Raw genomic sequence first — 27,077 nt, forward strand, 5'->3', positions numbered from 1 at the left:
GATATTAACAATTTTTTTTTCATCTTCTCTTCAATTTGCCTACCATCTGTCATGAAGTGTGTTAAAAGTAGTTGGGCTTTATGTTTCAGTAGTACTGGATATCAAAGAGTATGACTTAGAAGAATGAGCTTGTGATACTTTTGGATACTTGTAGTATGTTAGGTGGACGTTTGACTCTACTATTTGGATTTTACATGTGGCTAAAGAGTGTTAAGTGTGCCAAGGTGACAAGGGCGGGCAGTACTGTGGTGGCTTCACAACACGTCAACATGACTAGTCTTTTTTTTCCCCATAGTTCCCCTCCCAATGTCTTCACTAGTAGGGTGGAGTGGAAGAGACATTCTGTGCAAGATTTGAAAGGTAAAAATGAAGTAGCCACCACGCATGCACTGGATGTTTTTGTGGCTCACACATGTTTTTGCTGGTCTGCTGCCTCATCTCATTAGAAAGGAGCACAGCTGAGCCTGCAGTTGCCCCACCCTGCCATGGGCCCTCTCTGAGCTTCTCCAAGGCCTGGCCCTGGGATGTGTTTTAGTTCTGTAAGACAGAGCACTCTCTTCTACAGGACATCCACAAGGATGGAGTTAGAGGTGGTGAAAACCAGGGTTCAGCCCACACTCAAGGCTTCAACTCATTCACATGGATTCCAGCTTTTCCGGTCTCTCTTCCACTTTATATTCACCTTTCCTTTGCAATTGCCTGCTCTGCAAAAGCCAACTCCAGCATCAGATGAAGCATGAAGACAATAGCTTTACACAGACTGTATAACCAGCACTTAGTCTTGTGTGAAGTCAAATCCCTGAGCTAAATCCCTTCATATGTATAATATAATATGCCTGTATGTTTTATTACATAGTTGTGTTATAACATCAATACAATTATATTAATAATTATAGTAATATAATAATGTGATATATATTAAATATAATAAATATATATGATATACAAGAATTATATTATATATTACACATTATAGGTCATGTGGTATGTTATATATCATATATTATACTAGTAAGTATTCTGTAATTAATACTGAATATATTAATACATTACATATATCTCATATATATCTTAGTGATTCCATGTCTCTGATCAAACTTTAATTGATATATTACTTGATTTAAAAAAGAAATTACATTTCTCTAAACTATAATATCAAGTAAGAGTTTGTGAGTCTCTGGACTCAGAAGTGTTTTTGCTAATGTTTATGTGGCAAACAAGATAGTGTAACAGCTCTCCCATTTGTTATAGTCAAAATTGGCTTTAAAGAAGAGTTTCTATTTCAAATTTCCATCTACACAACCTATATTCCTATGTGTTAAGCTGATCTTTAAGCATTTTCTGTATATGGAGATGTTGATCCAACATTATCATTAATCCATCAAATTTGAGTTGGATTGTTTGAACTTGTAAGTTGTTAATATGTTTCTTTCTTTCTTGAAGATTTTATTTATTTATTTGAGAGTGAGAGAGAGTATGAGTGGTGAAGAGAGGCAGAGGGAGAAGCAGGCTTCCCACTGAGCAGGGAGCCCAACATGGGGCTTGATCCCAGGACCTGGAAATCATGACCTGAGCCAAAGGCGGTTGTTTATCCCACTGAGCTATCCAGGCAACCCATAACTTGTTGATAAATTTCAATAAGTAAGGTAATATTTTCAGATATAGAATTGGAGACTCTGAGACATAGGACCCCATTATGCTGTATTGTTTTTCTTTTGTGCTTAAATGAGATCCATATTCCCACTGATTCTAAAGAAGAAACCACATGAAGATGGAAATCTGAATACGGGAATGTGTCTGGTCTCATCACCTTCTCTTTGAAACTTGGACACATCGATACCCAACTGCTAACCAAATGCAACCACCCCATGTAACTCAGACCACAGGAGAGAAAAGCCATATACATTTACATACTTTTTCCACACAACCAGTAAAAACTTTCCAAAACCTATTTTATTTGTTTGTTTGTTTGTTTGTTTGTTTAAGAAAGAGAGCAAGAGAGCAAGCACCTGAGTGGGAGGAGGGGCAGAGGGCAAGGGAAAGCAAAAGAATCTCAAGCCGACTCTAAGCTGAAGGTGGAGCCTGATGCAGGAATCCTTCTCATGAACCTGAGGTCATAACTGAAGCCAAAACCAAAAGCCTGACACTTAGCAGACTGAGCCATCCAGGTGCCCCTAAAATAATCATTTAAAAACCAATGGGTATATTATTGATTGTGGACTTGCCAGGGTCTTCTGTGGTGGTGGGCAGCATGCATCATGCTGCTTATATTTCTCCCCACTAATTTTCTTCCCTGGTGATAGGAAGAGAAGCACCAGCTGGAGTTAATGAGAGAACATGTCTGAGAAGCTCATCCCCAGATACTAAGACCCCAAATACAGACAATGCTGGAGCTTTTACTAAATAATCTATAGATAAGTTACTTTTGTACAATGGGGCAGTTTCAATAGGCTGTGTATTATACTTCTAAGAACTGTATTAATTGACACTGCTCTTACAGAAGTCTTAAATAAACTATATTAAAATAAATGCCAAGAATACATCCCAGGACCATTTAATTATCAAAACTAATCTAGATATTGTTATTTAATTATATAATTATATTGCTGCTAGTTAGCTCTAAAAATGCTAAGCATGAGGGATGAGGTAACCTAGAGCTAAGGGCATGAATTTTTAGTTCTAAGAAGAATAAGTCTTAATAATCTAATGTACAGTAGAGTGATGATAGTTAATAATACCGTGTTGTACACCCAAAAGCTGCCAAGAGTAGATCTCAAATATTCTCAGCACACACACACAAAGAGCTAACCATGTGAGATGATGGACGTGTTAATTATCTGATCTTGGTAATCTTGACACAATATTTCACATGGTGCACTTTCAATATATCTAACTATATTTGCCATTTATTCCCAATTGTTACTCAATAAATGAAAAGTCCTGAGTATATTCTCTAAAGGAAAAGGACAATGGGATTGGTAGGTGAACAAGATAGGAGTGCGAACATATGCAACGTTTCACCTACATAAGTTGCCTTATATACTTTAAGCATAGTAGGCAGCAAACTCGAGTACTTCTCTTGCATCTGCTATGGGGATGTCTTCTTGGCCAACACTATCCTTGCTGCCACCTCCCCCAGTACACAGAAACTCTATCTGGCAAGGATGCTGTTTCAAACCTTTCTCACATCTTGCCATTCTGAACTCTTTAGTCTTTTTCACTGTTCACTTCTCAAAATAGTTAAACCTCAGATTCCAGGATGCAGAGTAGCATGATTCACTTTACTATCCCTGAACCTTTCTTCATTCTCTCCCATGAGTGTTCCCACCACCTCCCTCCCACTCATATCCAGGGCCCACTCTGTTCAGATGCTTTGCTCAAAACAGATGTCATCTATCTCCATCGGTCAACTACCTTTGGCATTCAAATAACACACTCTGCCTCTCTACCCCTAACTCTTTTCTCCATGGCCCTATTTAACATATAACACTCTCTTATTTCAGTTGAAATATCAACACTACCTAAATGCTTTTTGGAGCACCTACCATGACCAGGTCATAGCAACCTTTACTTTTGTAATACCTGTAGTTGATCAAAAGGACCACATATGGCCTTCTAAAGTGATTTCCAAACTAACAAAAATATGTTTTTCAATCTGTCCTATGAAAAGAATCATCTTATGCTGCCATTACATATATCTCTTTTCTTTTTTGCCAGTTCCTTGTGTTCTTCCTGCTTCACCAAAACCAAAACCAGCTCACATTCACAAGCTATTTTTATTTCTTAGGGAATGTCAGGTCCTAAGCAAACTGAATACTTACTTCATCTGTGTACTTTGCCTGCATTTATCCACCCCCAATACGTCAGTCTCAAACAAATTTATGAAGTTAGAATTCAAGACAATGCTTATTGAGAGGAGAGAGGTAGTGGTTAGAGAAAAGGCCAAGAATGAGGGATTCTGGGATGCTGACTCAATCTCTTGATATTTCTTCAGATAATTAAATGGGTATTTTCTGTTTGTGAAAATTTATCAAGATGCTTGACCATAAATTATCAGCTTCTTTTTAAACTTAAAACATGTATAAATATTTTTTAAAAAATCAGTCTAGTTAAATCACTCTGAACTATGTATTGACTCTAAGTTTCTGTTAAGATTATCCAAATATCCTATTCACAAATTTAAAAAATAAAAAACATACTGAGTCCATTATCTAAGGCAATGATTACTTTTACCTTTGATTTATTCTATTGCTACCATCAGAATTATGTCTCTAGCCAGATAGGCAATATTAATATTCTTTGCGCCAAAGTAGTTTATCCTAGAACTCTTCCCATTGATCAACTTCTGCACATGCTTCCATATCATATGCTCTAATTAGATAGCTCTAAAAATCCATCTGATGAGGCTGCACTTGAATTTGCATTGTGGATGACAGCAGAGCTCTTTTGTTGAGCCTGAACAGAGCAATGGTTCCTATAATTAATACAATTCAAAGAACTCACATGTGTAGTGTCATGTCCTTTCTATCAATACAATTAATGGACCTCAGCCGCTGGAGTCTACTCATACTGGTGCTTCTTCATATCAGAAAGAAATGGAAAGGTAATGAGATTTCTCATGGGGCCTTTAACAAACCCATATATAGTTGCTATACCTCTTATGCACACACACACATACCACATGTACACACACACACACACACATGTACACCTATGCACCCAATGTCTTTTTTGGAAAGAATTTCAATATTGCAAGTAGCTGTAACAACCCATGTGAAAAGCAGAGAACCATGGAGAAAATTAAAATGAGTAAACACTTCAGTCTTAAATAACTGCTTTTTATTTGACATTTTCTATTACCTCAGTAGTATTCAGATTAGGAGGAAATAACCAAGTCAAGACTAACTTCCCCACAGAATCAGTTAAAATAAATAAGCAGTAGAAAAGGATCCCATCATATATTTCTCCTCACGGTACAGATGGTCTCCGTTTAACAAAGATTAGCATTTATTGAATGCTTCTTATGTGCCAGGCCCTGTGCTAGGCTCACCTAAGAGAAATCAATACGAGCAAGCCAGGGGCACCTGTGTGGCTCAGTGTGTTAAAGCCTCTGCCTTCAGCTCAGGTCATGATCTCAGAGTCCTGGGATCGTGCCCCGCATCTGGCTCTCTGCTCAGCAGGGAGCCTGCTTCTCCCCTTCTCTCTGCCTGCCTCTCTGTCTACTTGTGATCTCTGTCTGTCAAATAAATAAAGAAAACCTTAAAAAAAAGATTATAAAAAAAAGAGCAAGACATATACATTGGCTAGCTGGACATAATAGAAAAAAAAAAAAAAGCAAGACATAGTACATGTCCTTAAGGACATGGCAAAAATGTGATTAAGTCAAGGATTTTGAGAGGAGAAGATTATCCTGAATTATCTAGGTGGGCCCTAAATGCAACCACATGTATCTCGAGAAGGTGGTCACAAGCAAGGGAAGGCAGACAGAGAAGGCAATGTGAAGACAAAATGGAGAGATGTAGCCACAAGCCAGAGAATCTTCATGGGCACCAGCAGCTCTCAAGAAAGGCATTCTCCCCACAACCCTGAAAGGGAATATGGTCATGCTGACACACTGATTTCAACTCAGTGAAATTGACTTCCAACTGAGGCTTCCAAAACTATCAGAGAATAAATTTCTGTTTTTTTTCTGGTTTTTTACTACCCAGTTGTAGTAAATTGTTATGTAGTAAATTGTAATGACAGAGAATCCGTACAAGGTTCTGTTACAACTTGAAGAGCAAATATCTAGGTACTTTATTGAAATCTACTGAGACAAAAGCAAGCAAACAAACGAACCTACTGAAATAGTCAATGTAATGTTCCAAGGATTAGTTACATAACAGAATCTTAACTCCAAAACCATGGAACAGAGTGCTTTCCATGGACATCCAATAGCCACCTGGAGAAGTGGTCTAGAGCCTTGAGCTTTTCCCATCTACAAGCCATAAATCATAACAACTTAATTACAGAGCCATAGTTTCTTCATCTCTGTAATAAAGGCAATAGTTTCTATTGCATTAATTAAACAAATTGATGTATATAAAGCACTTAGTAATGTAATGGTTCCATATGTGTTAATGTTCTTATTCTTTATTATTATTTTATTACTGTTTTTCATTCCCCTTAGCTTACTTTTGTCTTCCAAGGAACCAGCTCCTATTTCCAGAGAACTGTATATATTGATAAATTTGTATTGGTAAATATTTAACCATTAACAAAATTATATTGTGCCTGTCTTTAAAAGGGCAGTTAAGACAGCAGTATGGATACTCACTAAGAGCAGATGGAAGACAGATGTTAGATGGGCCTGAGGATATGGCAAACTTTGCACAAACTGTTACATTCAATTTCAGTTTGTGGAAAATATACTTTCAAATTGGAATGTTTCTCAAATAGGGATGGGTACAAAAACATATTCAAAGATACTTTATAATTTTTATTTTGTGTTATTCTTATTTTTCCCTAGATTTTGAGGTATAGTTTAGTTTACCTCAGTGTACAATATGAAGTTTTGTTCATTAGTTTAAGGTGTACAATATAAAGCTTTGATAAATGTACTAATTGAAAAATGATCACTATGCTAAACTCTGTTAACATCCATCATTCAAGGATACTTTAAGTGATATAAAAAGCTGCATAGGCATATACCTGTTGATAATAATTTCTGATGATTGTTTCTATTTCCTTGGTGTTAGTTGTGATCTCTCTCCTTTCTTTATTTTTTTTAATATTTTATTTATTTATTTGACACAGAGAGAGAGATCACAAGTAGGCAGAGTAGCAGGCAGGGGTTGGGGGGGAAGGCAGGCCCCCTGCCAAGCAGAGAGCTTGATATGGGGCTCTATCCCAGGACCCTGAGATCCTGACCTGACCGAATGCAGTGCCCTCTGGGTCACCCAGGCACCCCGATCTCTCCCCTTTCATTCATGATTTTATTAATTTGTATCATCTCTCTTTTCTTTTGGATTAGTTTGGCCAGTGGTTTATCAACTTATTCTTTCAAAGAACCAGCTTCTAGTTTCATTGACGTGTTCTATTGTATCTTAATTTCTAACTCATTGATCTCTGCTCTAATATTAATTATTTCCCTTCCTGTGCATGGAGTTGGCTTAATTTGTTGCTGGTTTTCCAGTCCTTCAAGGTGTAAGGAGAGTTGGTGTATTCTGGATTTTTCCATTTTTTTGAGTGAGGGTTGGATGGCTATGCATTTCCCCCTTAGGACTGCCTTTGCCGTATCCCATAGGTTTTGGACCAATGTGTCCTCATTTTCATTGGTTTCCATGAATGGTTTAAGGTCTTCTTTGATTTCCTGGTTAAGCCAAACATTCTTAAGCAAGATAGTCTTTAGCTTCCAAGTGTTTGAATTCCTTCCAAACTTTTTCTTGTGGTTGAGTTCCAGTTTCAAATCACTGTGGTCTGAGAAAATGCAGGGGAAAATCTCAATATATTGGTATCAGTTGAGCTCTGATTTGTGACTCACTGTGTGGTCTGTTTTGGAGAAAGTTTCATGTGCACTCAAGAGGAATGAGTATTCTGTTGTTTCAGGGTCAAATGTTCTGTATATATCTATGAGGTCCATCTGGTCCAATATATCATTCAAAGCTCTTGTTTCTTTGTTGATTTTCTGCTTAGATGATTTGTCTATTGCTGATTGAGGCAGGAATCTATCAAAATCCTAGAGGAGAACATGGCAGTAACTTCTACATTGGCCACAGAAATTTCTTTCAAGACATGTCTCTAAAGGCAAAGGAAACAAAACCGAAAATGAACTTTTGGGACTTCATCAAGATCAAAATCTTCTGCACAGCAAAGGAAATAGTCCAAAAAAAGGGGGGGGGGGCAACACACAGAATAGGAGAAGATATTCGCAAATGACACTACAGGCAAAGGGCTGATATCCAAGACCTATAAAGAACCCCTCAAACTCAACACTCAAAACATAGATAATTATGTCAAAATATGGGCATAAGACCTGAAAAGACACTTCTCCAAAGAAGACATACAAATAGCTAACAGACACATGAAAAAATGCTCATCATAAGCCATCAGGGAGATTCAAATCAAAACCACATTGAGATACCATCTTACACCAGTTAGAATGGCCAAAATTAACAAGACAGTAAGCAACAAGTGTTGGAGGGGCTGTGGAGAAAGGGGAACCCTCTTCCACTGTTGGTGGGAACACAAGTTGGTGCAACCACTTTGGAAAACAGTGTGGAGATTCCTTGAGAAATTAAAAATAGAGCTACCCTATGACTCAGCAATTGCACTACTGGGTATTTACCCCAAGATACAGATGTAGTGAAAAGAAGGGCCATCTGTACCCCAATGTGCATAGCAGCAATGGCCACAGTCGCCAATCTGTGGAAAAAACCAAGATGCTCTTCAACAGACAAATGGATAAAGAAGATATGGTCCATATATACAATGGAATATTATACAGCCATCAGAAAGGATGAATGCCCAACTTTTATATCAACATGGACAGGACTGGAGGAGATTATTTTGAGTGAAAGAAGTCAAGCAGAGAAAGTCAATTATCATATGGTTTCACTTACTTATAGAGCATAAAGAATAACATGGAGGACATTAGAAGAAGGAAAGGAAAAGTGAATTTGGGTAAATCAGAGAGGGAGATGAAGCATGAGAGACTGTGGACTCTGAGAAACAAACTGAGGGTTTGCAGGGGGGATGGGTGAGCCTGGCGGTGGGTGTTAAGGAGGGCATGTATTGCATGCAGCACTGGGTGTGGTGCATAAACAATGAATCTAGTAACACTGAAAAAATAAAATTAAAAAAAAAAAGCTTCATGAGAGTAAGTCAACTAGGATATATTTTCCATTTCCTTGGCTAGCAATTTGTATATGAAGAGGATTTGGTGGAGCAGTGAACACTCTTATTCACTCAGTCACTCAATTCAGTATATAAGTTGATCTTACACTATATGAATCTAATCCCAAAACTTTGTAGAGCTCCTAGGATATGGTCTTATGTCTTTTCTTTGAACACCTTTGAATCTAAAATAACTATCTGTCCAGGCACAGTTTATTTTTGCCCAGTTAATGTGATCTCCATGATGTGGTCACTTCCCTTCAAGGTCACCTGATCATCATATTTATGATTATAGCAGTAATTCTGTCATAATTCCCTCCATATAAATTAAGGATATAAATACCAAAAAGGCAACAAAGAATTTTTTATCACAGATTCTGCTACTTCTAGATGATACCTGAGTTGAGCCTCCTAGTACTGGTTCATTTTATCTATGTTAAATTTATAACTAGTATTAAGAAAGCACACCCACCCTGCTTGTGAAATGAGAGACTCCAGAAATTAAAACTTATACTTCACAGGGATCTTTGGTATAACCCTTCTAAAGAACACTTGTTTGCTCTTTCCAGTAAGGTGTGCTCAAATAGCAGATACTATTTTCTTTCCTGAAAATCATGGATCTCCATCAGGGATGTGCCTTCTGAATTGTTATGTGGGAACAAATAAGGGACTCCAACACTTAACAGTTCATGACCTTGGAAAGTCTGTTCCTCTCATCTTCACTTCTCTCATCTTTAAAATGCAAATTATGATGCTTCTTTCATTTCCTCCAAAAAGTATTGAAGATGAAATGTGATGATAATGTATGTAAAAGATGTTTGAATATAAAAAGCTCTACCAACATAATCCGCTGCTGTTTTTCCTTATTAAGTATTTCCAGATTCTACCCAAGCATCATACTTAAGTCTCAATGACACTTAGCGAGCATACTGAGTTCTGTGTTTATCCCCTGTACTTTGTAGATTGGCCTAATGATATGTGAGCTCAATGAATAGTCAGCTTAACTTTCTTTCTTGTTATTTTCACTTTTGATTTATTAGAACTTCTTCTGCTGTGATTGCTTTGCTGAATCATTTATTTTAATTCACACAGATTTTCTGCACATTTGTAACTCTGACCAAATAATAGCTCTCTTGATCCAGTACAAATTCCTGCCAGATTCTGTTTGACATGTATAGTTCCAATATGCATATTGTTTATAAGGTATTGTGTGTGCCCTTTACAAATATTATAAGCCAAATGGAAAAACAAGAGGAGCCCTCCTCCCCTGCCGACCAGGCCAAGTGATTTTTAAAATATATTTTCCCAGCATTAAGGTTTCTAGAGGATATGCTGTTCTGGGCTTTTCCGAAATAGATGGTTGGCCAATCTCATGGATGAGATCTATCATACATAGAAGGGGAAACTGAAAGTGTCATAACTGTTGTCACTCTACAACAGTCTCCCACAGGGCCAAGTCCTAAAGCCTTCATCTCATTTTTTAAATAGACTTTGTTTCTTAGAGATATTTAAGGTTCACGGAAAAATTAAGCAGAAGGTAGAGATATTCCCCATGTATATCCTGCCCCTGACAGGCACAGCCTTTCCTATTATCAACATCCCCCATCAGAACAGTACATTTGCCACAACTGATGAACGTAGACTGACACCTCCTTGTCACCCAGAGTCCTTTACACAGGATTTTCATTCTTGGTATTGTATATTTTATGGGTTTGGACAAAGATATTAATGAAGATCAGGGAACAAAGAGAGTCAAATATCAATTTTCAACTAATGTTCCCTGAATGTTTCCAAACTACCTTCTTGTTCAGCCCTTTAGAAAACTTTGAAAATGAAAATGAAAGCTCTGTTCACATTTATTTCTCAGTCATGTGAAAATGTTTAATTGATAACACATAAGATTCTAAAAAGCTTGTGTTTAATCACTTATAGGTTACCCCTACATATTCTACATTTCCCTATAAATTGAAGGGATGATTCTTGCAGTAAAAGGAAGATTTCCACGACAAACTAAAATAAGAGCAATACTCATTTCACTATGTGGAAAATATAATTTTCATTGTGCTCCCTTCCAAAAATTTGAAGCTGTGGATTAAACAATACAAATTAAAAGCCTGTCGTTTGTGATTTATTCAGATGCAGTTCAGCTATGAAGTCACTTATTTATGCTACAGTAACTTCCAACTTGAGGAAAACATAGCAATTTCAGTTAATTGATCATGGCTAATTACTATAGTTAAAAAATAGATTTTCATTCATGTATCTCAGATTATTTTTGCTTTTCAAATTTTATTAGTTCCTTAGGAAGATACAGCTCATGAAATTGTATCACTTAAGTGTCATTTACATAATTGTCATTATTGATAATTACTTGTTCTATAATGAATTAATTTTGAAAAATAAATGCATGAACAATGTATATATGTTGTATTTTATAGCTCTCTATATTAGTAAAAATGTATTAAGCATTTTGTCAAATAGTAATTTTAATCAGAAAAGAAACAATAGAATAAGAGAGTTGGTCATTTATGCTGAAAAGTCTGATGCCTTTAAAGAATGAATAAAAGTGAATTTCCATTTGTTTTTAAAACAAAGCAACACATGTTTTCTCATTGTGTTTTCTTAGCACATTGCTTCTTGATAGAGAGAACTGGAAATAAACTCTTCTGAAATTATTTGAATTCTTTATGATCTTCTAAATCCTGTAAATGATATTGGATTAAAGATGCAGAGGAATTATCCTAAGAATAGAAATGTCCAATGGAGCCGAGAGAATGTATTTTATTAGTATTCATAGTCTTTCTACTCTCCTCTGTCTGGCAAAATTATTTGATCTATAATTGAGTTATTTCTGGATTCCATGTTAAATAAAACACATTTGGTCAATCAATATGGAGTGACAATTCCCAATGCACTAATAATGCAAAACACAACCAAAAGAGAATTCTGCCACATCAACTCAGTGTGCAACTGGAAAGTCTGAAATGCATACAAATGAATGTTTCTACAGCCCTTTCAAAGGCAGAGCTTACTGATTTTCTAAGATCTGTAGCTTGAGCTCGTGGTCATTTAATGAATACTAGGCAAAACTTCCAAGGCTGCAGATGATCCACCTCAATCCATATTCACTCAAAAATGCAGTTTGGTTAGTGAACTATGGCAAAGTCATGAGATGTGGGAAATGGTTACAAAAAATTAATTCTGCTCAAATTGACATCAAGTAGGACCTGAAACATATTCATTGGGACCAGCTACCACCATACATCCTGGGGACTATACACTTGGACCCACAAATACTAGGTTTGTTCCAGAAGCAGGGGTAGCAGAGCAGGAAAGGGGAAAGTGATGTGGATAAACAGAGATCAGAGATACTAATGAAGATCAGGGAACAGAGAGAGTCAAATATCAATTTTCAACTAATGTTCCCTGAATGTTTCCAATGTTTTTGCTGGTGATCTATTTGAGTCATTTAGATTTTTATGAGTCCAACAGATTATTATCTGACTTTGTTTCATAGAATATGGTGTAATGGGATAGCAGAGTGCTTTTCTGTGATTTTGTAGAGGAGGCTCAATTTCTGGTTTTCTAGAAATAAGAGGAAACTCTTTTTTTTACTCTGTATTTCTTCTGTGTTATATTATATGAGCTAGGAAAAAAGAGACCATTTTCCATAATAAGTATAAAATTTGATGATAATGGAAATACAGACATGATGTTAGAAGTATTGTTTTAATTGATCCTTTCAACAAATGTCATAGGACTCAAGGAAATACTCATTGGGGTACCAAACAATGACAGGTTTGGGCAAGGGCATGTGTACATACCCCATCTCTTCAATTATGTATACATCTGTGTGTTTCTTTTTTAGCATCTTCCACTATAAAATCCCTAGAAATAGAGTTCAATCTGCTCTATGGAAAGATGGAGATGAAGACAGGCAACTTCATGAAAGGAGATGAAAGAATATCTTTTATCTTCCATTAGATTTAAAGAAATCTGAGAAATTCTACCCACACAATTAACAGAAGAAAATAAATATTACTATAATTGTACCCAACTATTAAACTAGAAGAAATAATGAGCAAAGTTCATTATGGTATATATCAGTATATATATTGATTACTCTATGTAGTACAGTAAACAGTATATATCTCAGTTATATAGAATCATGTTAGAAATCCAATAAAGAAGCCAACTGGATTTTATACTGTCAAGAAAACTATCAATGGAAGAGATACAAATATGACCAGATTAAAAAAATTTTTAAATACTCTTTTCTAAGATTTTTTTTTGTAGAACTCAGGAAATCAGCACAGTTTTATTTCACTTAAGCTCATTATTCTAACACATGTTTTGGGGGGAAACACTTTACAGGAAAAGGAATTTGTCCTTGAGATATCTTCTTCATCTATAACATTCTCAATTCCTTTTTCCTTCCTCTTGCCAGTTTGGTGGATATTTTTCTTCTCAATCCAAAACTCTGTTTACATGCCTGTATCATTACAGCCTTCTATTAGAACTGGAATCAACACATGATTACACAATGTTTATTACCAAGGAAGGGGTAAAGAGGATAACATAGTTAACGGTGTGTGTATTTCAGAATTATGGTAAGAGTAAAGAAAGTGTGAGACAGCTTTTATAATGCTCCTTAGTACTCTTTAACACTCTTTTGTACTATAGAAATAATTCCAGAGAAATAATGTGTGAAATAATTTTGATTATACAATAGGGCTGGAGTAGATCACAGATAGTTTAACCTTTTTAAAACCTTACTGAAGATAGTGACATGAAACTATAGTCATGGTTTGTGAAGAGACCTAATATACCTAACTATATATCTAATTCTTGAGCTATTAAATAACACCCAATCTAGATTTCCAGCATATTATTGAACTCCCTCAATGATAGCAAACATACTTTCCAAAGCAACCTATCCAACTTAAGACAGTTCAGGATCCAAGAAATTCTTCCAAAATCAGTCTCACAACAACTTCCAGGAATTGGTCCTATGTTTTTCTGTTGAGGCTATTTAAAACAAGTCCAATTCACATCACTCAAGATGGTCTTTAAAAATTTTCAAATAGATTCCCTTCTGAAACACTCTTTTCCAAGTTCAGCACCTTTATCTCTTCAACCTTTTTCTATATGGCAACATTTCCAATCCATTTCATCAACTCTGTTTTTGCTCTCTGAACACATTACAGATTGTCTATATCTGCTCTTAAAAGGCACCCATAGCAGACATGAAATCCTTCACATGAAATCCTCTCAGAATCTGGGAGATCAAAACTAGTTTTCTCTCAATCTGGATGCTATGCTCCAATGAATGTATTTCAATCATTTACTTCTACTCTTCTTTGTGGCATCCATCACATACAAATAGTTCACGTTTAACTTGAATAACCTAAAATTCCTAAACTGATAAACTACTTTCTACAAATTTATACTTGCTGCCAACTTTGATCCTAGGAAAAAAGAAGTTCCATTTGTCACTAGAAATACCTATCATATGAGAGCTGAGCTACTGTTACCACACAAAACCATTTTAGATTTTGTTTCTCTCACCATTTGTAGTCACTACTCCTCTCTGCTTCTGTGCCATCTCTGTGTTCATTCACATCAGTGATGAAAGTGCTTAAGAGGAGCTAGACATGAATCGAGCTCTGGCATTAACATCAGGAAGTATCCTCAAAACACTGACAACAGTTCAGTCTTTGTGAGGCTTTTTTGTTTTGTTTTGCTTTTTTAATGTATACTAAACCTCTTCCAGACCTAGATATAAGTTCAAGTTCATCCCTTTGTTTCAACTCTAGTTGTTGTTGTTGTTTGCTTTAAAAAAAAAAAAATTCACGCTTAACTTTAGAGGGAATTGACAAATTCTGACGTTTAGCTAACAATAGAGATATTCCTCCAGAATAAAGTGATTATCTGTAAAAGTTTGCAAACAACATTATTCTGTCTTCTAAAACAAATTCCAATGCAAGATAGACTAAGATCATAATGTGATATGAGCACAGAATACTAAAATCACTACTAATAACCTTTCATCAAAATTACAAAAAGAATAAGTAAAACAAATAAGTAAAACATAACTATAGTTCAATAATTGTCCCAACTTCATGTTGATTCATCCTTAATTTTCTAAATGTTTATGCAAAATCTGTGCTCTTACCACTATCTCAAGCTGCTATATATTGTGTTGAAACCCAATTACACAGGTCCTTGTTTATGCCATCCTGAAATGTTCAGACTCTATCCACTGAAACAATGGAGGGTTTTTACAGAAAGCAATGATATAATCGGGTACATATTTTTTTAAATAGCTGGAAATATTGTGGTGCATTAATTTAAGTAGAAAAATACAGGCAAACCATTTCTTTCCCTCACTCCACAAAAAACCCTTTTAAACAATGGACAGAGCTATTCATTAACTCAACAAATGTTTGCTGAGTACCTATTCAGATACATCACCAAGTGGTTTTCTTTAAAGAAAGTCCTGGTATTTAATGATAGTTCAGCTGTTTTATAAGAAAGAATAAAGATAAGCTTGTTATTTTTGGTAACAAATCAATAAATTTGTATTGTGCTCTTGGTATGGTGACACATAATATAAAGAACTAAATATAAACTATATCCAACAACAAATGATAAGAACTTAAATGAGAGCAGAGACAATAAAATTGAGAAGGAGAATGTGCATAAGGAGCTCTCTTCAACATTCATGGAATGCATAAATGATGGAAAGAGTCTGGAACCTGAGACTTCATGCTGGGATTTCAGTCTACTGGTCTACCTAGAATACTTTGGATGAGCCACTAACTTCAGACTCAGGTGCATCAAAAAGAAAGGATGGGACTAAGTTCTAATATACATATAGGCTAAAAAGACCTTAGGAGTCTGTGGCTTTATCTTAATTAAGATCACAGGTTCTCATATAAAAAATTCAAAGAATCAGAGAATCAACCTCAATTCACATTAGATGAAAAGTTGTCATTTTTCTGGTATTCAGCTACAATTTTCAAATATCCTTGTGACCTTGCTTATAACAAGGAACTAAAGTAAGCTGGAGATGCTGCATGCAGAATTTATGCAAAACTTCACTCGTATTTTAAATAAATCAGAGGTAATTTTCCAACATAATTTGAAGTCTTAATGAGACGAGGCAATTTTGTTCATGAAATTTCTTTTAATTCTGGTATAACCTACACAAACAATTAAGGATACATGCATAGCATTTGTTATTTATGGCACTTTTTTGATTGGCCTCTCATTGAAATCCCATTTTTTCCCTCAAATCCAGAAAGATAGTCCATGTGAAAGGAGCTATTGTTCCTTCATAATTACTCAGCTGCTTTTTGTATAGTATTGCCTCTATGTCATGTGGTTTAGCAATTTAAAAAACTTCAAATAGAAACAGCAAATAAACACAGGTGGGGAATTACTAAATATAAAATCTGTTTATTTGTAACTTGTAAGTGCAATTGTGTAACACATTAATATTTTCATTTAACACAGAAATATCACTAATTATTTTTAAAGTATTATTTCAGCAACAACAAAAAACAAAGTTCTTCCCTTTAAGAGCCATGACACCACAATCACCCTGTAGCAACACTAAGTAATGTCATAGTTAACGTGCTCCTCTATCTCGGAGGAAGGTAACCAATTTAGTAAACTCAACAACTGAGAGGGGAGACGAAAAACAAGGGGAGGGAGGGCAAAGCAATGCAGTGGCGACGGGTGGACGGGTGGGGGGGGGCGGGGGGGACTGAAACCACATTAGGAAGAACAAAACTATCCCCTGATAATTTCTATGGAGAAGTTACCAGAAATAATGGTTTTGTTTTTCCCAGCTATAAAACTAGTTTGTGTTCCTTTTATGATGGTATGTAAGATAATTTGAGAATCTTCTTTCAGATAGGAAGAATGAAGAATGGCCTTCATTTACAATTTGTTTATAGATTTGAAGAATAAGAAAAAACCAGCTTTACATGGGGGTGGGGAGTAGAGAATTACCAGCACTTTCAATTTAGCACATAATCATTAAAGTCTGAATAAATCTAAGTATGATTCATAATGAAAAAGAACCCTTTAGCCAATAAGTACTCTCTGCATATGAAAGTAACTAGATTCACAATGAGTACATAATAACTTATAGTTTTTAATGTTCTCAATTCCTCAGACATAGTTTTAAAAGAATTCAGGACAGTCAGCTCTGGATCTTTAAGCCCAAAACCTTAGGAAAATGAAAACAATGTGAAAGGACTAGTCATCGGTCAGGCTCTGTGCAGCTGCTGAGGCAGAGCACACAGAAATTTATATACTATGGAACCAAGACAGAAGCTTAGCAGTCTAACAGATGCCCAAAGAAACCCACTGAAGCACTAAGAAAAGGTCAACAGTCTGCATCAAATACCACAGAAGAGAGAACTGTATTTAGTTTTTAAAATTTAACTCCAGTAGAATACAAAAGATAGTTCAATCATCAGTAAATATCAGTCCTTATGGTTATAGCCATGGGAAGGAGAGTCTCCTACTAGGGGGTGCACGCAAAGGTGACCCCATGCAAGTGACCTGTGATGGATATCAAATATTACCTGGATGCCTTCTGAACCCAGACATCAGTGAGAGACTGAACGGAAGCCACCATCGCCATCTTGAATTAATCATGGTAGCTTTATCCAAATTTCTGGACAAGTATCTTCCCCTGAAGATACTTCATCCTGTAGGAAAAGGTCAAACCAATCTCCATGGAATACAGATTTGATTTGCAGAGTAAGAAAGCAAAATGCACTGATACAGAGACAAAAATGTTGGCAATCATGGCAGTGTCCTTACCCTTCCAGTATACTGGAAATAGCATGGGTGTTGGGGCCAAATGGATTTTGGTTTATATCTCACCTACAGTATTTATTAGGCATACAGTTCAAGTCACTCTCAGAGCTGCATTTCCCTCATCTGTAACATTGGCATAATCTAGAATCATATTGGTTAATATATGAAAGTATCTAGCGTGAATCCCAGGATGTAGAAGCTGGTACCATATAGTACTTGACTTCTACCTATTACTACTACAATCCTACCTTAATTATTTATCCCTGAAGCCTAGATATGGTTGCTTGGATATGATCTCTCCTGTATTTAAAAGTTTGCTTTCTTACGTGAACTTTGATTAAGTATAAGTCTTGTCTGTGCTTAAATTTTTTTGTTTTCCTAGTGAAACTCTGGTCACGAGGTTTGCTTGTGTTTGATTGGTTGATTGATAAGTAATTTTTGCTATAGTCTCAAGGAACCAAACCCTGACCCTAGCCATGTGGTTAGTATCTTTGATAAAAAAATAATAAAACTCAAAAGGAAATTTAAATATATAAGTTATGCAAAAATCACCCAAGGCAGATAAGCTTTCAGTGAAATTTCAAATCTCTGAATGCAGTTGACAAGTTTTGGTTCAATTCCATGTAACTTCTGGGAAGTTCAACAAAAAAAAAAGGAGACTTCTTCACTTGTTTTGATATCTTTTAACTGAGACACTGTTGCATTTCCTGTCTTTCTTCCTGTGGTTTTACTCCCATTTTACCAGATTGGTTTCACACTTCACAGCACTCACAGGGATATTCCGTCTTCACACTTCACCAAAGGTTCCAGTGTCCTGCCAGCAGAAGGAGATTAGTGGTGTAGTTATGATTTCTGTAGAAGAGTTATCTGAGACTCGGATAAGTTTTGCACTCATTAAAATAACTGTGATAAACATAAACCATATTACTGAATATGATTTTGACAAGATAATACCTAGTTACAATCTGGTACCCTTTTAGCTATACTTAATTGTTCTGATTTCCGTTCCAGCCTTATAGTATTTATGCAAAGAAATTACTAGAATGAATATATATATATATATATATATATATATATATATATACACACACATACTTATATGAATCCCACTTAAGAGGGAAGATGAAAGACAAAGGCTCATTAAATGAAAATAAGCAGGCTACCTCTGGTCAAAAATTATCTGGTGTCTCCTGGTATACCAGTCTATCAAGGGAAGAGCAAAGTACAGGACTATCTCTTCCCAGGCGAGACCCTACACCTGATGCCCTGAGGGTCTAATCTCTAACCTTGGGCAAGTGCCTCCTTCCCAGCCTCTCACTTTGCCGCACGGCTATGTGGAGTGCTGATGGGGACAGACCCACCTGCTCTGCTCACCTCTCCATTTGCCGCAACACAAACTCCCCTACTCGTTCTTCAGCAGACACCCCTCCCATGTAGGGGCTTAGAAACACATGTTGCATACTCAGCTTGCAAAGTTGCAATTTACCTCTTCCCCTCACCAATGTTCAGTATTGACATTTTTTTCCTGATGATAAATGCATCATATACACAAAAGATTTCCATTCAATACCTGTGCTGAGAATCTATGATAGCCCTCAGTGAAGATTAATACAGAGAAGAGAAACCAGAATATGCATATTTCACCAGTTTGCACTTTCTGGGGTACTGGTACTAAACATGGAGCATGATCTTAGGGCCACGATGTCAAACTGAATGTCCTCAGAAGTCAGGAGCTCACCAAGCAAAAGAAAGAAAGCAGAGTCCCTCCCAAGACAAGAATCTCCAAGTGAAAAGTACATGTAGCAGGAATAAGAAAAGAAAGGCTTTTTTCTCTCTCTCTCTTTTTAAATCTTTGTTCATTGCTGTTCCTTTTGTGGCTGGGGTCTGCAGGAAATAACTACGAAGTACCAGAGTTCTCAGGGAAACATGACAGTGATAAAATCTCACAAGGTCCTTCAAGCCAGCATGCCTTTGTTTTCTGCAGTCTTAGCATTTCTAAATCCCATGGTTAATGGAGGGGGTCCTGTAACAGATACCAAGGAATAGAATCAAGGGCTAGCCTGGCACAGATCATGGTGTGTGGCATCTCAGCCTTGGACTTGGGCGGGCTCTCTATGCCAGCCCCAGCACCTCTCATAACCAGAAAATGATTTCTCATCTGTCCTTTCTTCTCCAGGCTTCCTTGCCTTGCATTTCCTTGATGGCCTTGCAGCCGGCCACTCCTCAAACCTGCTTCAAACGGGCCACCTGTCCGGGGCAGCAGCAGCCACCTCAGCTGTCACACTTCAAGGTTGAGGAGGGGTCATTAATAATGACTTTTAAAGAATGAGAGGAGTCAACTCTGCTTGAACACATGGGGGTGCTCCTGCTCCCCTGAACCTAGGGTGCACTCTGTGGTCCAGCAGGAGGCCACACGGCACCCCTCACCTCCCCATGCTCCATCCTTGAGCCCACATCCCAGTTTCTGCTATAAACCCTGGTGTTCTTCATGAAGCTCCAGAAACAAGCAGATGTTTTCATCACAGGAGGAAATGTTTCACAAAGAATACACACAAAATTCATGAAATCACTTCTTTGAAGTCATTTGAAGATTTAGGGGTTACCCGTTCAAGAATGGCCTATTGTTATCCATATATCTTTCCTTTGGTTGAAATCATGATGTGAGAAAAGCAGTCAGTCATAAAGTATTGTGGTCTGTGTATTCGTATTCCAGGAGCTATTATTTACCCAGCAGGGGCAAGCTGTTCCTATAAACTCTTCACCTATGCCCTTATTGATATTGATTCAGGAATGTTCCTCTTGATCATTAGCACCTGCAGAAATGTGGAAGGCTTTCCCTTTTCACAAAGCAAGACCCTCGCATGCTGTGAAATATTTGGTTAGCTCAGGAAGAAGTGTTCTTTTCCCAGACTTGCTGAGCATTACCCCATTTCTACAGGAGCTGGCAAATTGAGATTATGTTTGCACACACTTGTACCTGCCCAGCCCTGTGCTGCCTGGCCCTCTTCTGCTCTCATTCCTTCCACAAACCACCACTCGCTCCTTGCTGGCCTGGGGAATAGTAGCTACTCTGTGCTCTTAGTATTTAGTAAATATTAAAGGACCTATATCTGGGCAGGCTTTTTTCTCTGTGCTTCTTTTTCTAAATGACAATGTTTTACTGTTATATTTAGACATCAGAGAAAGCCTGCATAAAGATATTAAATATTCAAATAAACCACAGCCTATTTTTTTAAAGTCTGAGAATGATTTCTCAGATTCTAGTAATAAGAATGCATATCTTCTGATGTTTAATTGTTTTAAAAAAAGAGAGAGAGAGAAAGAGGAGGAGAGATAAAGAAGGAGGAAGGGGGGAGCAGGGTAAAAAGAGAAATCGGGGAGAACAAAAAGGAGAGGAGGAGGCGGAGGAAGAGAAGGAGAATCAGAAGGAGCAGGAGAGGAATTGTAATGGGGATGAAAAGCGGATAATTGAGGAAATATCCTAAAGAGCACTGTCTAAGGATGTACGAATAATAATTTAGGAGTCTGGCATATTAAAGGTAGATTTCCTTTAGAAGAGAAAAATAACAAGAACAGAAGAATTGGTATGTAACTTGGCTTGGCTTCCTCTGAACACAGAAGCTGAGGTAAGGACTCCAGTGTAAACGTTTTGTTTAGAAGATGATCAGGGAGCCAGGGATGGGCAGCAAGGCGAGGCAAGCAAGTGGAAAAGCCCCAGGGAGTGCAGGAGCGGGTACTACCATGGGCAACGAGGACCTTCTTACCCAGCATGTTAAGCCACGTCTTCAAAGTTAGGGAGGCCATTGGGGCGCCTGGGTGACTCAGTGGTTAAGCCTCTGCCTTCGGCTCAGGTCATGATCCCAGAGTCCTGGAATCCAGTCCGGCATCGGGCTCTCTGCTCAGCAGGGAGCCTGTTCCTCTCTCTCTGCCTGCCTCTCTGCCTACTTGTGATCTCTCTCTGTCAAATAAATAAATAAAATCTTTAAAAAAATCACATTCTGAGTTTAGTTTTTAGGAATTCAGGTGTGGACCTCATTACCCCACAAAAGAATGAAATGAACTGTTTAAAAAAAAAAGTAGGGAGGCCATGGTATTTATTACCAACTCTTATCCACTCTGAATCAGGAGTGTGAACAACCCCATAGTACATCCTGCTGGGGCTGAGCTCCCCAGCAGGGGGGAACCCCAAGGTTCCTTGGGGCGAACCCCGAGGCAGGGAAGCAAAGAGATAAGACTGTCAGGTTGCAGGGTGCTTGCTCACACAGCTGCAGCTGAAGTCAGAAGAGGCTGGAGGGATCGTGCCTCCTCACCTACGTCAGCAGGATCAGTTTGTGCCTCGCTGGAATCAGATCCCAACAGCAATGTGCCCTACGGAACCCTTCCCTGATGCCACCTCACCATCCCTCCCCAGCCCCTCACCTTCTATAATCTTCTCCATGCACATATCTCCTTTTTAGATTGAAATTATATTAAATTTATAGGTTAACTGGGAAGAATCGCTGTATTTGCCATCTTTGTTTCTAGGACTATTTTATCCCTCCATTGATTCAAGACCTTTTTTATTATTACGAATGTGGTGTAATTGCCTCAGGACCCACAGCAGTGCCTGACAAACAGAGGGTCCTCCACACATATTGGTTAAGGAATTAATATCAGTGTGTCTCATGCACTAGATTAAACATGCATCCTAAGGCCTTTGATTTCTACTTCTAGGGGAATATGTGATGCTTTTATAGGAAGTGTCAGAATCTTTTCAACTCCAAAGACAAGAGGATCTTTTGGTTAAAAAAAAAAGTGTCTACTATGATATTATATGGACTTATAAATATTATGTAGATATATAAATTATATTATGTGGGTATAAAAATCTGTCTCTTCTGCAGAGGACATTGCAAGTTCATAAGGCATAGATAGAGGGGAGGGTGTGAGACCCCCACAAGGCAAATGTGCCCCTGTTGGACTCCCACAGAATGAATCACAGAGGACTGACCTCTCCTCACTCTCCTATGAACTGGTACAGCAGGCAGGCAGCAAAGCTTTTCATATTAAGCAATCGATTAATCACAAGTCACTGAAAAATGGCTGCTCTGCTTGCTCAAAACAAAACTCACTTTCTGGAACCCCAGGTCCCTGGCAAGACAAAGGCATAGAGCTCATGCAGTGGGACTAAAAGAAGCATTCAGATCTGCGTGGGGCCAACAGAAATCCAATTTAAGCCATTATTTTTTCTCAAAAGAAACCCAAAAATAAATAAATAAATAAGTAAGTAACCTACATGAAAACAGCAGAACCAGAAAAATCCTACAATCAATACATGAAAAGTAAGAGTGATTCGGAAAGCAGTCAGGAGCAGGACAAAATGAAATAAAGCCTTCACCACAGCACCCTGTAATTACTTGAAATCTGAGCTTCTTACATCCATGTCCAGTCTTACTGATGAGGAGACTCTGTTCCCAGCACAGGGACCGCATCTTTGGCTTCTTTGTATGTCTCCAGGGCCAGCCTGATTGTGCCTCTCTCTGGCCTTTCCCCTCACTGCAGCTTCCACCCCTTAGTTGAGACTCCTGGCTCTCTGCCCACAGACTCAGCCTAGCTGGGATCCAGCTCTGGTGGCCTTGGTCTTCCTCCTCTCAGAATGTCCCTGAGTCCACAGTCCTAAAGCTCCCTGAAAGCAGTTCCCTGAAAGCAGCTGGAGAAACACCTGCCCCTATGGTTGAAGTATGAGACCTCATCTCTCAAGAGTGTTACTGAGCAAGTTGGGCTGCTTCTCAAAAGGCCAATACTCAAGAGAGGAGTTTTGGTTAGAAAGAAATTTAAGCTTTATTCAAGAGGCCAGCAACCTGGGGAGAAGGCAGACTCAGAGGTTTCTGCCTGGCTCAGAGATTTTTAAAGGGGTTTCATCGATTAAGGAAATGCAGTGGTCTGTGACAGTTTTTGACTACATGCAGACTCGATGGTGCTAGTGCTCAGGGGTTGTGCCAGAAGTGTGAGTTTCTTGTGCCCAGGGGTGGTTGTGCAAGATCTGGTCCCTTGGTACCCAGAGGTTGTGCAAGAGTGCTCTGTTCTTTCTGCAGAGGATGTCAAGATCTACAGATGCACAAAGGGAAGTTAATAAAGTCATTTATGTGAACTTAAAAAAGAAAAACATTTTACTAGAAGATTGCTGGGCTAATCAGAAAGCCAAGAGGTTTTCAAACAGACTTGCAGTCCCTGTGGCCTGGAAAAGTCGTAGTCCTTCATTCTCCAAGGCCAGTGATCTGCAAACCTCAAAGAAAGTAAGTTAGTTCTATTACAGTTGAAGGGCCTTAGGTCAACAAGCAGGACGTATGTAAACTTGCGCGTTAGCCCTCAAGACCGGCTGGAGTGCTATTACAAGTGCAGCAGGAAGTTCCGACCACTCTGTGTCCACTTCCCTCCAGTGCCATACTCATGGTCTGACTGTCCTTCCCCACCTTGCTGCTTATTTTTATCAGTGGTTTTTAAAAAAACCATTTCACAATACTGTGAAGTTGATATTAAACCTATTATATAGGTGAGGAATCTTATAGGTGAGGTTCAGAAAGGTTCTACATTGCCCAAGCACATGCAGCATTTGCATACCTGCCCAATGGGACTGCAGACTCCCCCATTGGTGCCTGATACTATGGAGAGTGACAGAGAATGAGTCCTAGACCTATGTCTGGTTTTGAATCCTAGACCCAGAGTTTAAGGGGAGTGCCTCTAGGCAAGTTATGAATCTCCTTCAACAACAGTTACTCTAGAGGTAAAATAGAGATAGTCTTTTTAAGCAGTCTTTAAGGGATGAAATAAGATGATCCCATGAAAGCATCTAGCACAGTGCTTAACACAGAGTAAACATTCAGTAGATGTTAGCCTTTGGTATTATAATTAGTATCTTTAAATCATCTGTTCCTCTCCCAACTCCTCTCTGCTTTAGCTATGGTTCCCAGCACTGCCCTGTCACTCTGAGTCTCTGTTATGGCAGATGCAATGCCTTGCAGACTGTATGTCATCAACAAACCTCCACTGACTGAGCTGGTGCCTGGCCTTCTAACACACATGGAGATGTGACTGCAGTAAGTGCCCCTCATTTTGCACTGCTCCTCCCTCCAAGTACCACCAACCCTGGAAATGATTTAACAGGCAACAATAAAAAGGCTCTGAATGGTGGAAAGAGGAAGTCAGCCAGGCTAGGAGGACCCACCCTTGGTGAGTTTCCCTTTGTTCTCCCAGATGCCCTCTGAACTTGGGGCCAGACTGTCCTGCAGCCCAGAACCACAGCCAGTTGTAGGAGAAAGAGGGGAAGAGAAAGAGAGAAGAGAGGAAGGAAGGAAGGAAGGGGGGTAGGGGAGGGGAAGAAAGGGAGGAAGGAAGGGAGAAAGAAGGAAGAGAAGAAAGAAGGAAGGAAGGGGAAAGAGAGAGAGGGAGGGAGGGGAGGAGGAAGGAACGGCGTGGGGAGGAAAGAAGGGAAGACGGAAGGAAGAATCGACAGACCATGATCTCTCATAAACTTGGAAGCAATAGTCCTTAAAATTTTAGCAAGGGGAATCTGACAATGTTTAAAAACAATGATATGCTATAATCAAGACTGTTTTATTCTAGATATGCAAAGCTGGTTCAATATTCAAAAATCAATCAATGTAATTCGTCATATCAACATGTTAGGGAAGAAAAATCATAGGATCATACTGATTGACACAGAAAAATTTGACAAAATTCAAAATTCATTCATGATAAAAACTCTCAGAGAAATAGAAGGGAAACTCCACAGCCTTATAAACAACATCCATCAAACAACCTACAGCTAACACCATAGTTAATAATGAAAGATAAAATGCTTTTTCCGGAAAATCTGGAACAAGCAGGATGTCTGCTGTCACCACTCTTACCCAACATTGTAATGGAAGTTCTAACCACTGCATTAAGGCAAAGAAAAGAAAGAAAATGCAATGAATTAGAAAAGAAAAAATAAGTGTCTTTTTGCACATGACATAATAAGCTTAACAGAAAATCCCACACAATCTACAAAATAACCTCTAGAATCAAAAAATGAATTCAATAATGTCAGGGTATACAGAATCAGCCCACAAAAATCAATTCTATTTCTATACAATGACAATGAACATATGAAAACAAATAAAAAATACAATACCATTTATATTTGCTTCAAAGAAAATAAAGCACTTAGGCATATGCTTTTAAAAATGTGTATGTGATCTGTATGATGAAAACTATAACATGATAATTTAAAAAAATGAAAGAAGCCCTAAATATTTGGAAAGATATACCATATCCTGTATAGGAAGGTTCAATGTTGTGAGGATGTCAAGTCTTCCCAAACTGACCTATAGATTTAATGCAACTCCTATCAAAATATCAGCTAGGTGTTTTATAGACATAGACAAGCTTATTATATGATTTATACAGAAAGGGAATAACCTTAGAACAGCCAAAATAAATTTTAAAATAAGAATAAAGTGGAAGGAATCACTCTTAAAAAATAAAAACTTATTTATTTTTATTTGCGGGGGGTGGGGGTGAGGGGAAGGAAGAGGAAGAAAATCTCAAACTGACTCCCCATGTGGAGACACAGGCGGGGCTCAATCTTACAACCCTGAGATCCTGACCTGAGTGGAAACTGAGTTGGGCGCTTCACCAACTGAGCTACCCACATGCCCCAGGAATTACTCTTTTATGTTGAGGCTTACTCTAAAGTGACAAAAATCAAGACAATGTGGTGATGGTGAAGAGTTACACATATAGGTCAATGGAACAGAATAAAGAAATCAGAAACAGATAAGTACAAATATGTCCAACTGATTTTTGACAATGCACCAAAAACCTTTATAATAATGGTACTATAGTCATAGAACATCATAAGCAGAAATATATATATAATAAATATATATAAAATATGTAAATAAATAAATATATAATATCTATAAATATATAAATAAAATATTTTTAAAATATAGTTTTACCTAAATCTCACATTTTATATACAAAATAGCTCAAAAAGGATCATAGACTCAAATATGAAACATGAAACTATAAAACTTCTAGAAAAGAACAGAAGAGAAAATTTTTAGGACTTAAGACTAAGAAAGAATTTTTCAACTGAACCTCAAATATACAATATACAAAGGAAAATTTGGTAAATTAGATCTCATCAAAATTAAAAACTTTTGATCTGTAAAAACTCCTATTAAGAGGATGAAAGACAGATCACAGCCTAAGAAAAAATATTTGCAAATCACAGCTCCAAAACACAATTATTACCTAGAAGATATAAAAAAAACTCTCAAAGCTCAAAATTAGGAAAACAGACACTCCATTAGAAAATGGGTAAATGAGGGAGGAGTCAA

The 27,077-nt window shown here is 37.7% G+C and overlaps 1 long non-coding RNA gene across 1 annotated transcript; it reads right to left on the bottom strand.

Moving 5' to 3' along the window:
- Positions 1–6,278: 6,278 nt before the first annotated feature.
- On the bottom strand, positions 6,279–21,664 carry LOC309858900. Its single transcript, XR_014308423.1, has 4 exons — positions 21,477–21,664; positions 18,265–18,526; positions 17,475–17,600; positions 6,279–7,779 (listed from the first exon to the last, which is right to left on the bottom strand). It is a non-coding gene; the product is annotated as an uncharacterized lncRNA (long non-coding RNA).
- Positions 21,665–27,077: the final 5,413 nt, after the last annotated feature.

This window comes from Mustela nivalis (genome assembly GCF_964662115.1).
Source record: "Mustela nivalis genome assembly, chromosome: 2".
Classification (NCBI taxonomy): Eukaryota; Metazoa; Chordata; class Mammalia; order Carnivora; family Mustelidae; genus Mustela; species Mustela nivalis.